This window comes from Diaphorina citri, unplaced genomic scaffold (genome assembly GCF_000475195.1).
Source record: "Diaphorina citri unplaced genomic scaffold, Diaci psyllid genome assembly version 1.1 scaffold921, whole genome shotgun sequence".
NCBI classification, from domain to species: domain Eukaryota; kingdom Metazoa; phylum Arthropoda; class Insecta; order Hemiptera; family Psyllidae; genus Diaphorina; species Diaphorina citri.
This window is the reverse complement of record NW_007378352.1, coordinates 17,211-29,723: the sequence shown is the minus strand read 5'-3', so window position 1 is coordinate 29,723 and position 12,513 is coordinate 17,211. Positions and strand designations below refer to the sequence as shown.

The window sequence follows — 12,513 nt, the reverse complement described above, 5'->3', positions numbered from 1 at the left end:
TACTTTGAAGGATGGTTCATAAACTTGAATCTAAAATACAGTGGTCCATATAAATACCACAGGGCAGTGGTACCGGACGAAACCTTGCCAGGTGTGAATGAGTTCACGTTGATCAGTTAGTAGTAGTACACGTATTATCTTTTGAAATGTGATTTCAAAAGGAAACTCGAGGAATTCTCTGTAGGTATGTGACAGTTCCATTTTAAGACATGAGGTTCCATTTTTGTCGATAGCAATTCTATGATTTTTATGTCCTTTGTGTATTATTTTTATGCGTTCTACTAGTTCTACGCAATTTTTTATCCGTTCTACTAAGTTCGCCAGTCCTTGCCGTGTTTGTAAATACTTTCATTGTTTCATTTGTTTTCGTCATAATGTTATTCCCACCGTGCAATTTGTTCCTTGTTTTCGTGTTTTGTACTTACCGCTCTTTATTTTTGCTTTTGTTCAAGTGTTTTTTTCGTTCTTTCTTCCTTTCCTCTCTTCTTACTATATGGTTCTATGTTTTTCGTTCTCTATTCCTTCGATTCTCTCTCCTTTTTTTTCGTTCTCTCTTTCTTTAAGGTCCGAAAATCTACCGAGTTAGTAGCAGCCACAACTAGGCTATCCGTTTGGTTAGGCAGGCAAGCCCTCATGATATCCAAAGTGACTAGAGGTGTATTTATCCGCGGAACCTCTCTAGGTTCCCTTGATTTTCTCCTCTTTGGGCGTAATGGCACGCACACTTGCTATTTATGTATTTTCGGTTCTACAAAGTTATACAGTCTTCTTCTTTTTCTTCGCCTTTTCCATACAGACGGGGTGGGCGTTTTTCGTCAGCCTCTCAATCAGCCCTAACTAGGGTAATTGCTTTGGGCTGACACATTCGTTTTTGGGCTGACATTCGGTTTTTTACAAGTGGATGCCCTTCGCACTCAACCTTTGCCATTTCTTTAGCAAGGGAAATTCAGGCTGTTATACTCCCTGTTTAACGTCCCCCAGCCAGACAACTACAAAGTTATACAGTGATTTTAAAAAATTGGGAAAAATCGTCAAGTCCAAACATGGAATTCACTTTGTTCTATCCAAAGACAGATTATGCAAGACATCCTGATGCCCTAATACGGCCAATGGACAGCTGAAGTCTCTCAATTTGCATACAATCCACGGACTTAAATTGAAAATAATAATAAGATTAATAGTAATAATAACAAAATAATAATGATAATAATAATTGTCTCTCAATTTGCATACAATCCACGGACTTAAATTGAAAATAATAATAAGATTAATAGTAATAATAACAAAATAATAATGATAATAAAAACAAGGAGGAAGCAGGATGCATCAAGGTGACTGGAGTGCGCAAATGATGATGTGTGTTTCCTCAAAAAACGACGAAGGGAAGAAGTTGAGAGCGGAAGTGAGTGATTATTATTATTATTATTATTGTGACTGGAGTGCGCAAATGATGATGTGTGTTTCCTCAAAAAACGACGAAGGGAAGAAGTTGAGAGCGGAAGTAAGTGATTATTATTATGTCCAGTTTGTAATATTTTCACATCGTATGCCTTGTGGTCAGCGTGGATTGTCTGAAATTGCATATTGTAATCTACCTACATTCAGAAGCGAAGAATATTCTAATGTACTACACTCGAGATCATAGAAATTGGAATGAAACAAAAATCGGAATTGGAACCGTCTTCTTTTCTGATATATTACTCGGGGTCCCCCTTGTCAGAGAATCTCGGGGTCCCCCTTGTCAGAGAAACTTGGGGTCCCCCTTGTCAGAGAAACTTGGGGTCCCTCTTGTTAGAAAATACTCGGGGTCCCCCTTGTCTCCAAACGAAGAAGTTCAGTGCTATTGGACTTTCATTTAAACAGCTCTTCCACCCAACTATTGATTGATATTCCCGGGAGGTATTGGGAATAATGTGTGTTCTTAGGCTTCACTCATATCTATACGAAGAGAAACATTTATTTAAATATATCCAAATAAAGCGGCTACCAGTCTACGGCTGGTTGCAGATCACAGCAAAACCATCATTCAATTTGAAATCATCAATTCTATGGTGTGTTCACACATAGTCGACCGGCCGTCGATCGATGTAGATTGACGTCCGTGGACGATGTGTGGACACATAACGTGGACATAAATTTTGCCGAAAACCTAGCTTTATTAAGAGTTAAGGGGTACTGTCGAAAATGAATTTAGGACTTTTTTCTATAAGCCTACAAATCTCAAAAAACAACTTGGGCATTTAGAGGCTAGACTTATTTTTTTTATACTGCCAGATAAGGCAGAAAATACGACAACTTAGATTCACCTCGTCGACTAGGTGTGGACACAGCTTAATGTCTCAGATCTTGTATGCTCTCCCTAGAACAATAGGCTCGCCTCTCCTTTTTACATGTTCCTTTATGTGACGCACTCGACAGTTTTCGTTAGTTTAGCTTTTGACATGAGATGAACTCAGGGATGTTCAGCTTTTAAAGTTATGTATTTACCACGATTTCCAATTTACCTAGTAAAAAGTGTGACATACTCGTACAGCACAGCTACACTGTGAAGTGGCATTAATTATTTGCCTTTTCGCTGGTACTAATAGCTGAGCCCACCATTAAAGTTTAAACTCAGTTTAAATTTCCCTGTTGAATTAAGCAGTCTGACCATAAGCAAATCAGGTTGCTCAATACAAGAGTTATCAAGCTTAAGCCAAGTTTAAACTATGTTGTCCCGGCTATGAATCAACCATAAAGTGTGATGTACCTACTTTTTAGCCCCGAACAACCGAAAGCTTTTTTACAAGATCCTACCTACCTCTTATGTATTCTTATTTATTTTTCAACGCATTTGTTTCTGTAAGTCAGTATGGTACTATGTACTTGTAGTAGGTATTTATACCTTAGCGCAATATTTCGTGTCGATTGTCGTATAATATATTTATTTTATATGTAAAATACTTTTCATTTATTTGTTTTCTCTCCAAAAAGGAATGCCAGGATAAACTTTAGTGCAGCTAAATCAGTGGCTTTCTCCTATCCTGTTTTCCTTCTCTCTTCGCTTTCGAGACAATAAGACCTCAGCAGTTACAGTTCCCTCTATCAAACCTCTTTGAAAAAATTGGACACCACTTAGCAGAAAAGAACTATACACAGCGGGAATTGCCTTATGAATGTGATTTTTATGTCCTTTGTGTATTATTTTTATGCGTTCTACTAGTTCTACGCAATTTTTTATCCGTTCTACTAAGTTCGCCAGTCCTTGTCGTGTTTGTAAATACTTTTTATTGTTTTCGTCATAATGTTAATCCCACCGTGCAATTTGTTCCTTGATTTCGTGTTTCGTACTTACCGCTCTTTATTTTTGCTTTTGTTCAAGTGTTTTTTTCGTTCTTTCTTCCTTTCCTCTCTTCTTCTAATATGGTTCTATGTTTTTCGTCTCTATTCCTTCGATTCTCTCTCCTTTTGACTTTCCTTATCCTATAGGAAGGAAAGTAATGTAATTTTTTCGTTCTCTCTTTCTGTCATTTTTACATGTCTCTTTGTATGGTTGTCTTTCTTTCTCCTCTCCTTTTTACATGTTCCTTTATGTGACGCACTCGACAGTTTTCGTTAGTTTAGCTTTTGACATGAGATGAACTCAGGGATGTTCGGCTTTTAAAGTTATGTATTTACCACGATTTCTAATTTACCTAGTAAAAAGTGTGACATACTCTTACAGCACAGTTACACTGTGAAGTGGTATTAATTATTTGCTTTTTCGAAGGTACTAATAGCTGAGGCCACTATTAAAGTTTAAAGTCTGTTTAAATCCCCCTGTTGGAATAAGCAGTCTGATCATAAGCAAATCAGGTTGCTCAATACAAGAGTTATCAAGCTTAATGATAACTCTGTTGTCCCGGCTATGAATCAACCATCAAGTGTGATGTACCTTTTAACCCCGAACAACTGAAAGCTTTTTTTAGACTGCTGGGGTAAAGGGACTTTTCAGTCCTATTCGGGCAGGATAAACAAGGTATATTCTATTCTATCTTACTTTTCTCCTCTCCTTTTTACATGTTCCTTTATGTGACGCACTCGACAGTTTTCGTTAGTTTAGCTTTTGACATGAGATGAACTTAGGGATGTTCGGCTTTTAAAGTTATGTATTTACCACGATTCCTAATTTACCTAGTAAAAAGTGTGACATACTCGTACAGCACAGTTACACTGTGAAGTGATATTAATTATTTGCTTTTTCGAAGGTACTAATAGGCTGAGGCCACTCTTAAAGTTTAAACTCAGTTTAAATTTCCCTGTTGGATTAAGCAGTCTGATCATAAGCAAATCAGGTTGCTCAATACAAGAGTTATCAAGCTTAAGCCAAGTTTAAACTCTGTTGTCCTGGCTATGAATCAACCATCAAGTGTGATGTACCTTTTAGCCCCGAACAACCGAAAGCTTTTTTACAAGATCCTACCTACCTCTTATGTATTCTTATTTATTTTTCAACGCATTTGTTTCTGTAAATCAGTATGGTACTATGTACTTGTAGTATTTACACCTTAGCGCAATATTTCGTGTCGATTGTCGTATAATATATTTATTTTATTTGTGAGAATACTTTTCGGTTATTTGTTTTCTATCCAAAAAGGAATGCCAGGATAAAGGAAGATAGTCAAACTTTAGTTCAGCTAAATCAGTGGCTTTCCTCCTATCCTGTTTTCCTTCTCTCTTCGCTTTCGAGACGATAAGACCTTAGCAGTTACATTTCCCTCTATCAAACCTCTTTGAAAAAATAGGACACCATTTAGCAGAAAAGAACTATACACAACGGGAATTGCCTTATGAATGTTTTCATAGAGGGAACTGTAACTGCTAAGGTCTTGTCGTCCCGAAATCGAAGAGAGAAAGAAGACAGGATAGGAGAAAGCCAGCCGTTCTTATCCGTTCAACATTCCATATCAATGAAGTTCGCTCTCAGCCAATCAGCGGCCGCCGTTCCGAACACGGTTCCTCGCGTGAGTGAGCCCGCCTCTACACGATGCAGAAAATACTCGGGGTCCCCCTTGTCAGAGAAACTTGGGGTCCCCCTTGTCAGAGAAACTTGGGCCCCTCTTGTCAGAGAAACTTGGGGTCCTCCTTGTCAGAGAAACTCGGGGTTCCCCTTGTCAGAGAAACTTGGGGTCCCTCTTGTCATGAAATGGACGGTTTCTATTCTGTCATGTCGACTAAGGCTCGTTTCACATTGAAAGCGTAGAATAGCTACTTTTAGTAGCGAAAGCGCCTACAGAAATTATACAAAGTATCACTTTCTTAGGTTTGGTTTTTTGCACCGGACTACGCGCTACAGAAAAGCGCACGTCTACACATGCAGTGTGAGACCAGCCTAAGACTGAAATGTGAGATTGATTTGTCCAAAAGCTAGCCTTTATTAGGAGTTTGGAGCTATTTCAGAAAAACAAAGGGAACGTCACAAAAGATGTCCCTAAGCATTTCGTAGTGACCGAGGCGAGGGCTGAAATATTTAGTGGCCCTACTTTCACTTAGATCAATATGTACCGGTACCCCTACACCATTCTTTTTTTTTATACAGCCAGCGAAGGCAGGTCATTCACTATCAGGTAGACCTGACGGGTCGCCTGAGAGACTTATTATTGCTGCCATACACTATCAGGTAGAGTAGACCTGACAGGGTGTGACCTGTTCGGGCGTACATTACCTGATAGTGAATGGCCGGCTAAGGTAGAAAATCCATATAGTCGGTATTTTTCTCTGTCATTTTCTTCAATATTGGATTGGATACGGACAGGACAATATTATTTAAGAAGAGAGAAGGAAGACAGGATAGGAGAAAGCCAGCCGTTCCGCGAAAGAATCTTATCCGTTCAGGATCAAAGCCGGCCCGGACGGGAATCGAAGGTGGCCTAGCACTTGCAAGGCAGACGCGCTACCAACCAAGCTAACCAGTCTGGTTCGTTCTTTTCTGCCCAATTATTCCTCTTTTCCCGGCAGACATAGCATCCACCAATCAGTCGCGTCTAGTCGACTAGAAACCCAAATCAATTTCTTGTGGTCTGGTCGCGTCTCGAACCAGCAGCCTTGTGATTACCAAACCGCAACCTAGTACAACACTGTCTAGCCCAGACCGCGGTATACCAGACCTGAGTTAGTGTGTTCCGAGTCCCCAAATTTCTTGAGACGGGCCTCTAAAATGATATTCGGAACCCCAAGATAGGAACGGAGGAACGACTAGTCTATTATTACCGCGTTAACCCGCCACGGTCCCACCTGCTAATGATCGGTGACTGAATAACTGATGGTTCGTGACTGACTGGTCCCATTACTTGAACAGAAGACTACCGGTCGACTATGTTTGGGCACACGTTAAGAGTGACGTACCCAAAATAATGCGAAAACCACGCCCTATCCCCCAGCCTAGAGCCTAGTTAGCTCGGAAGGACCTGACATCATTTTTGGTTGGGTCATTGCTGGCCTTACGATATAACGTACGTTTTAAGGTCGCACCCCTAAAGGTGTTTTCACACATGGTCGACCGGCCGTCAATGCACATCGATCGAGGTAATTGGTTGGCCTTACGATATAACGAGAGGCCAATAACCATCGATGTTGTTAGTGACCTATCTTGTAAGCGCTGGGTCGGGCTCAATTCCTGCCCGGGGATTACTTTATCATCAACAGAGATGAGGTCCATTCTTTTCGATTCCCATCCGGGGCGGATTTTATCCTGAACGGATAATGTTCGTTCTTGGAACGGCTGGCTTTCTTCTATCCTCATCCGTGGCACATCCCCATCCGTGGCACAAGCTCTGCTTATACGGGTGGGTATACCATTTATATGAAAAATGTATGTTCTGAGTTTTTTGTCGATCAAATATAAATGGAAACTTATTTAAAAAAAAAAAAAATCCTGTACTCCTCTCTTCGATTTCCGGACGATGCGACCTCACTAAAAATTCCCTCTATCAAATCCGTACCCCGGGGCGGGTGAGGGGTTAAACATTAAGAAACTTTCTTGTTGCTGTTTCTATTCGCCTAGGGAGGGAGACCTAGCGAGAGGCCCACAGAAGGGGAGCTAGCACGGTCTGCTGTGATTCTCTGTTCGCCATTTATGCGGGCTTGCCGGTCGTCAAATTGGGAGGTGAATAGCCGGAGAGTTAAATTCCGTCTGAAGGTTAAGATTGGTGAAGGGTTTGCCAAGTTCTAGCAATTTGGTACAGTCCAGTCGCACTCTGATCACGGTGTTCGTCATATAGATATAAAGTAACTGTAAAATATGATTACCAAAATATGTCAAAATTTATAAGACCTTGATTAGACTGCGGGGGTAAAGGGACTTTTCTGTCGTAGGTATTCCAGCAGGACAAACAAGGTATATTCTATTCTATTAACTGACTGTTTTTGAATTTTTGCAATTTGGTACAGTTTGTACTTACTGATGTCTGTAGGTTTGTATACATATTGGTTCCAGATGAACTGATCTAGGATGATCTAATGTGCAGACTATGTACCACCATCTGTAGATTGTATCAGACTTTGTCCAAGGTTTCTTCAAGCTTGGGTGCACTGGACTGCGTGATGGCTTAAAATTGGACACAATTTTTTTTTTTATTAATAAAAGTGGTACTTGTGCAGAAGTCACGTCCGTGGAATATTGCTACCAAAGGAACTGGCACAAACAAGCAGTGACCAGTGTTATTATAGGGTTAGGTTAAACGCAAGAAGGAGTTTTCACAATTAGAGCAGTGATTAGTGTTATTATAGGGTTAGGTTAAATACAAAAAGGAGCTTTTGTTTTCCACGGACGTGACTTCTGCATAATTACCATAAAAGTTAATTGATTAAAAAGCCTTTTGTTTTGACGACTCCCACTTTTTTCTTTGGTTTTCCTCGGATCTTTCCTCTTGCTATACGGGTTCAAAGGTTGAAGTTCAGTTTATTTTAAACAAATCATCTTGCTGAGCCCATCTATCAAAGTTGACACAAAAACAACAGATCTTGGGAGGCATTAGATCGATCTCACGTGACTTCTGCATAATTACCATAAAAGTTAATTGATTAAAAAGCCTTTTGTTTTGACGACTCCCACTTTTTTCTTTGGTTTTCCTCCGATCTTTCCTCTTGTTATACGGGCTCAAAGGTTGAAGTTCAGTTTATTTTAAACAAATCATCTTGCTGAGCCCATCTATCAAAGTTGACACAAGAACAACCGATCTTGGGAGGCATTAGATCGATCTCAGATCAGGTATCTATCCTAGTCTTCCTTCTTCTTTATTGAACTTATTTTTGATCCTTGATTAGGTGATCCCAAACTTCCTCGCAGGTTGGGGGGTATTTGGGTTAATTTGAATTTCTTGCAAGTAATTCCAGTGCATTGTGTAAACGGTGTCAACATGTTAACCCAAATAGTATGTTTGTCTCTGCCGACGGTACAGAATTTTCTTAGATGTCTGGCTGGGGGACTTCAAGTTAATTTGAATTTCTTGCAAGTAATTCCAGTGCATTGTGTAAACGGTGTCAACATGTTAACCCAAATAGTATGTTTGTCTCTGCCGACAGTACAGAATTTTCTTAGATGTCTGGCTGGGGGACTTTAAACATTGAGGATACCAGCCTGAAATTTCCCTTGCTAAAGAAATAGCAATGGTTGAGTGCGAAGGGCATCCACTCGTAAAATTTTTGTAGCCAAAACCAAATGTCAGCCCAAAGCAATCACCCTAGAACTGATTGAGAGGCTGACGAAAAACGTCAACCCCGTCTGAACTCGGGAAAAGGCGAGGAAGAAGAATTTTCCCAGCTACTGGATCGAATATTGTGATATCCAACTTCTGAGGGGTATATCTCGAAATTCTAAAGACTAGACTAGAAAATTCTGGAAGTACAAACATTGTCAAAGTTGAGGCTGACGAAAAACGTCGACCCCGTCTGAACTCGGGAAAAGGCGAGGAAGAAGAATTTTCCCAGCTACTGGATCGAATATTGTGATACCCAAGTTCTGAGGAGTAGGTATATCTCGAAATTCTAAAGACTAGACTAAAATATCCTGGAAATATAAACATTGTCAAAGTTAACACACATGGGTTAACATTTCGATTAAAACCGGCCTGATTTACATTAGGAGGCGTAATATTTAAAGAGTAATTAACACCGTATTAATGACGACACCAGCAGGGGGTTAATTAGACCCCCCGCAACTCGCAGGAAATATGATACGCAGGATTTTGCAATGAAATACCCACTAGTTTCAGTGGAGAAATACCTCTACCTCTACTAGTTTTAGTGGAAAATTACCCCGTAGTTTTAGTGGGGGTTTTAATAATGGAAGAAGAAAAACTCGAAAAATCCTGAAGACTTTAAGCCCCGGGACTGTAGGTTCAAATGTTTGTTGACTTTTAAGAATGCCCGGAGACCATGCCCGGAACAGTCTTAAAGCATGCTCAAAATATTCTAGGATAAACCTGAAGTTCCCGGTCTTTTTTTTCTAGTTAAGCAAGGTCTTTTTACTGAACTGTTACTCAAAGATCACTAAGAGCCATTGTTACCTATTCCCATCTTAAAAACTTAAACTGTTCAAGAGCCTACTCAAAACCTTCTTCGGACCTTCCTAACTGTAGGTACCTACAAAGTTAGGACCCATAGAGATCTAGACAAGAACCAAAAGACCGAACCCAGAGACATTTTTTTTTAGCAGACACAGATAACACAACCCAAGTTACTTTTGCAACAGCCATCAGTTTCCAAATTTAACAGATATTCATTCACCAAACACAGACCAAGTCTCCCTCAGAACGCCCCTGCCCAGCCAGGCGAAAGGTAAGCCAAGTAAGCTTTCACACGGGTTCAACAACCTGGTCCCGGCTGATATCGGAAAGTTCTCAAGGTATGCAGGAGTTGAGGTCGGACACCGAGATGGTGTAAGCTTGGAAACAACTTTCACAAGATTATTCAAAACCTCTCTCGGCTCAATGGTTTGCTCCAGGAGATTAACGCTTTATGGATCAGGTGAGGTGTGTCAGAACTTCTCAGAAATTCACGCTACCTTCCAAGCTAACTGGACTGGCACTTATATACGTACATAGAATTCATCCCCGATATGGAGCTCAAGAAACTCACTGCCGACTTCGGACAAACGTAAACTAGGGATATGTAAAGAGTGAGTGAGTCATAAGAACTACTCTTCAGTGGACTAATCAGTAATTGGGTCAGATCCTAACTCCTTGAATCTTCAGAACTTTAGTTAGTTGAAGGGTGAGTTACATGTTTTAGGATCTGACTTATTGACTGAGTAGTTCACTAAAAAGAGTAGTTCTTTTTCATACAACCTCTCTCGGCTCAATGGTATGCTCCAGGAGATTAACGCTTTATGGATCAGGTGAGGTGTGTCAGAACTTCTCAGAAGTTCACGCTACCTTCCAAGCTAACTGGACTGGCACTTATATACGTACATAGAATTCATCCCCGATATGTAGCTCAAGAAACTCACTGCCGATTCCGGACAAACGTAAACTAGGGATATGTAAAGAGTGAGAGAGTCATAAGAACTACTCTTCAGTGGACTAATCAGTAATTGGGTCAGATCCTAACTCCTTAAATCTTCAGAACCTTTAGTTAGTTGAAGAGTGAGTTACATGTTTTAGGATCTGACTCGTTGACTGAGTAGTTCACTAAAAAGAGTAGTTCTTTTTCATAACTCACTCACTCTTTACACATCTCTAACGTAAACCAAAATACCTGCTTGAAAAGGTTAAACTATTTAATGGAATTGTTGTTCAGGCTGTGTAGAAGTTTAAACTGAGAGCGGCTCTCCTTTCTCTCGCTCCAAAACCAGTATAGGAAGTGTGGGTAATATGGAACCCCCTTTTGTTTTTTGGCTATAACTACCAACTACATAATAATTGAACCTTATTCTCTCGCTGATAAGAAGGTTCATTCATTGAGACTTCAGGCATGGAATGTCAGTAAGCACTAGGACCAATTGGTCAAATTCAGAAATATCAAAATGCTGAAGTTCAGGAAAAACTGACGTTGAAGTTCACCCATTCTCAGTCCAAAAAGCATTCAATTGGTAAAATTCATGAATTTCAGGTTTTGTAAAGATTGGGAAATTGGACAGAAGTGACATTGAAGTTTACCCAATTTCAGTCCAAAAAGCATCTAAGGCCAGCCATTCACTATCAGGTACACCTGATCAGGTCCGCCTGTCAGGTCTACCTGATAGTGTATGTGCTCATCAGGTAGAAAGCAGGAAGATAGTCAAACTTTAGATCAGCTAAATCAGTGGCTTTCCTCCTATCCTGTTTTCCTTCTCTCTTCGCTTTCGAGACGATAAGATCTCAGCAGTTACAGTTCCCTCTGTCAAACCTCTTTGAAAAAATTGGACACCATTTAGCCGAAAACTATACACAACGGGAATTGCCTTATGAATGTTTTGATAGAGGGAACTGTAACTGCTAAGGTCTTGTCGTCCCGAAATCGAAGAGAAAAGGAAGACAGGATAGGAGAAAGCCAGCCGTTCCGCGAAAGAATCTTATCCGTTCAGGATGAAAGCCGGCCCGGACGGGAATCGAAGGTGGCCTAGCGCTTGCAAGGCAGACGCGCTACCAACCAAGCTAACCAGTCTGGTTGGTTCTTTTCTGCCCAATTATTCCTCTTTTTAAGGTGGCCTAGCGCTTGCAAGGCAGACGCGCTACCAACCAAGCTAACCAGTCTGGTTGGTTCTTTTCTGCCCAATTATTCCTCTTTTCCCGGCAGACATAGCATCCACCAATCAGTCGAGTCTATTCGACCAGAAACCCAAATCAATTTCTTGTGGTCTGGTCGCGTCTCGAACCAGCAGCCTTGTGATTACCAAACCGCAACCTAGTACAACACTGTCTAGCCCAGACCGCGGTATACCAGACCTGAGTTAGTGTGTTCCGAGTCCCCAAATTTCTTGAGACGGGCCTCTAAAATGATATTCGGAACCCCAAGATAGGAACGGAGGAACGACTAGTCTATCATTACCGCGTTAACCCGCCACGGTCCCACCTGCTAATGATCGGTGACTGAATAACTGATGGTTCGTGACTGACTGATTGGTCCCATAACTTGAACAGAAGACCGGTCGACTATGTTTTGGGCACACGTTAAGAGTGACGTACCCAAAATAAAGCGAAAACCACGCCCTATCCCCCAGCCTAGAGCCTGGTTAGCTCGGAAGGACCTGACAACATTTTTGGTTGGGTCATTGCTGGCCTTACGATATAACGTACGTTATAAGGTCGCACCCCTAAAGGTGTTTTCACACATGGTCGACCGGCCGTCAATGCACATCGATCGAGGTAATTGGTTGGCCTTACGATATAACTTAAGGTCAAGAACCATCGATGTTTTTAGTGACCTGTCTTGTAAGCGCTGGGTCGGACTCAATCCCTGCCCGGGGATTACTTTATCATCAACAGAGATAAGGTCCATTCTTTTCGATTCCCATCCGGGGCGGATTTTATACACATGGTCGACCGGCCGTCAATGCACATCGATCGAGGTAATTGG

At 41.0% G+C, this 12,513-nt stretch overlaps 1 long non-coding RNA gene across 1 annotated transcript; it reads left to right on the top strand.

The window, feature by feature from the left end:
- Positions 1–11,232: 11,232 nt before the first annotated feature.
- LOC113468998 lies at positions 11,233–12,234 on the top strand. Its single transcript, XR_003392552.1, has 2 exons — positions 11,233–11,551; positions 11,641–12,234. It is a non-coding gene; the product is annotated as an uncharacterized LOC113468998 (long non-coding RNA).
- Positions 12,235–12,513: the final 279 nt, after the last annotated feature.